Source organism: Scylla paramamosain, chromosome 8 (assembly GCF_035594125.1).
Source record: "Scylla paramamosain isolate STU-SP2022 chromosome 8, ASM3559412v1, whole genome shotgun sequence".
In the NCBI taxonomy this organism is placed as follows: domain Eukaryota; kingdom Metazoa; phylum Arthropoda; class Malacostraca; order Decapoda; family Portunidae; genus Scylla; species Scylla paramamosain.
In genome coordinates, this window is record NC_087158.1 from 16,484,540 (window position 1) to 16,487,039 (window position 2,500).

General features: G+C 38.2%; 1 long non-coding RNA gene across 3 annotated transcripts in view; it reads left to right on the forward strand.

Moving 5' to 3' along the window:
• Positions 1–2,500, forward strand: part of LOC135102868 (uncharacterized) — a 127,916-nt gene that overhangs the window by 14,173 nt on the left and 111,243 nt on the right. The gene's annotated exons all lie outside the window — the stretch shown is intronic.

The following is a 2,500-nucleotide window of genomic DNA, read 5'->3' on the forward strand; positions in this document are numbered from 1 at the left end:
ATTTATCATCTATTTTATTTCATTTATTTTATTCATTGATTTATTTACCTTGTCAGAAAAGGTAACATTTTGTTCTAACTCCATTCATCGACTCACGGCCTCGTTGTGGAGGTGGCATAACTGAATGTCCTGGTCTCCTCCTCGTCCCTTGGCAAGGCAGTGCGGGGATCGTGGACAGATAGGAGCGAGATGGAAGTTGCCACAGTTTCCCTTCCACGGTTTTCCCAAGGTAGTCGTTTATTGAGCATTCTCTTAACGAGGATGAATGGCAGGGAAGGACTAGTTGTATCTCTCTCTCTCTCTCTCTCTCTCTCTCTCTCTCTCTCTCTCTCTCTCTCTCTCTCTCTCTCTCTCTCTCTCTCAAGTCGATATTAATAATTTCGTTCTTCTTCATGTCATATTTCTTTTCCTTTTCCTTTTCCGTTATTTTTTATTGATGTTCCTTCGTTAATGTATGGATAGACTTGATTTCTTGCCTTGTTAGCTGAAAATAAGATGGAATTGAAGAGAACGGGGGAAAGGGGTACTCGTGGCGGTGGTGGTGGTGGTGGTGGTGTAACACATGAGACAAACAGAAATCAGTAAATAATGTCGACTTATAACCAGAAGGAAGAATAACAGGAAGAGGAAGAGGAGGATGAGGAGGAGGAGGAAGAAGAGGAGGAGGAAGAGGAAGAGAAAGAGCAGGTGGTGGAGCAGGAATACAGATACAAAGGAATACAAAGGAAGTCCAAACAGCAACATCACCTGAGGTCTTTACGAGGCTGTTTGGGTAACTACTCTAACTATAGTGGGAGAGACAAGACAGCAGTGTGAGGGACAGGATAGCAACAGAGAGGCACCAACACACAGGAGGAGGAGGAGGAAGAGGAGGGGGAGGAGGAGTAGGAGGAGGATGGAATCCTAAATGATAATAAAGTGAAGATGGAAGAAGGAAATGTCTCTAATTTATGCGTCCACAGAGATAGAAAGACAGAGAGAGAGAGAGAGAGAGAGAGAGAGAGAGAGAGAGAGAGAGAGAGAGAGAGAGAGAGAGAGAGAGAGAGAGAGAGAGAGACCCTTCGTACTTTTCCAACCTCTCTCCCCTTACATTGTAAAATGAGTTGCCTCGCTCTATGACGTTTGCATTATTTCTTCTTCTTCTTCTTCTTCTTCTTCTTCTTCTTCTTCTTCTTCTTCTTCTTCTTCTTCTTCTTCTTCTTCTTCTTCTTCTTCTTCTTCTTCTTCTTCTTCTTCTTCTTCTTCTTCTTCTTCTTCTTCTTCTTCTTCTTCTTCTTCTTCTTCTTCTTCTTCTTCTTCTTCTTCTTCTTCTTCTTCTTCTTCTTCTTCTTCTTCTTCTTCTTCTTCTTCTTCTTCTTCTTCTTCTTCTTCTTCTTCTTCTTCTTCTTCTTCTTCTTCTTCTTCTTCTTCTTCTTCTTCTTCTTCTTCTTCTTCTTCTTCTTCTTCTTCTTCTTCTTCTTCTTCTTCTTCTTCTTCTTCTTCTTCTTCTTCTTCTTCTTCTTCTTCTTCTTCTTCTTCTTCTTCTTCTTCTTCTTCTTCTTCTTCTTCTTCTTCTTCTTCTTCTTCTTCTTCTTCTTCTTCTTCTTCTTCTTCTTCTTCTTCTTCTTCTTCTTCTTCTTCTTCTTCTTCTTCTTCTTCTTCTTCTTCTTCTTCTTCTTCTTCTTCTTCTTCTTCTTCTTCTTCTTCTTCTTCTTCTTCTTCTTCTTCTTCTTCTTCTTCTTCTTCTTCTTCTTCTTCTTCTTCTTCTTCTTCTTCTTCTTCTTCTTCTTCTTCTTCTTCTTCTTCTTCTTCTTCTTCTTCTTCTTCTTCTTCTTCTTCTTCTTCTTCTTCTTCTTCTTCTTCTTCTTCTTCTTCTTCTTCTTCTTCTTCTTCTTCTTCTTCTTCTTCTTCTTCTTCTTCTTCTTCTTCTTCTTCTTCTTCTTCTTCTTCTTCTTCTTCTTCTTCTTCTTCTTCTTCTTCTTCTTCTTCTTCTTCTTCTTCTTCTTCTTCTTCTTCTTCTTCTTCTTCTTCTTCTTCTTCTTCTTCTTCTTCTTCTTCTTCTTCTTCTTCTTCTTCTTCTTCTTCTTCTTCTTCTTCTTCTTCTTCTTCTTCTTCTTCTTCTTCTTCTTCTTCTTCTTCTTCTTCTTCTTCTTCTTCTTCTTCTTCTTCTTCTTCTTCTTCTTCTTCTTCTTCTTCTTCTTCTTCTTCTTCTTCTTCTTCTTCTTCTTCTTCTTCTTCTTCTTCTTCTTCTTCTTCTTCTTCTTCTTCTTCTTCTTCTTCTTCTTCTTCTTCTTCTTCTTCTTCTTCTTCTTCTTCTTCTTCTTCTTCTTCTTCTTCTTCTTCTTCTTCTTCTTCTTCTTCTTCTTCTTCTTCTTCTTCTTCTTCTTCTTCTTCTTCTTCTTCTTCTTCTTCTTCTTCTTCTTCTTCTTCTTCTTCTTCTTCTTCTTCTTCTTCTTCTTCTTCTTCTTCTTCTTCTTCTTCTTCTTCTTCTTCTTCTTCTTCTTCTTCTTCTTCTTCTTCT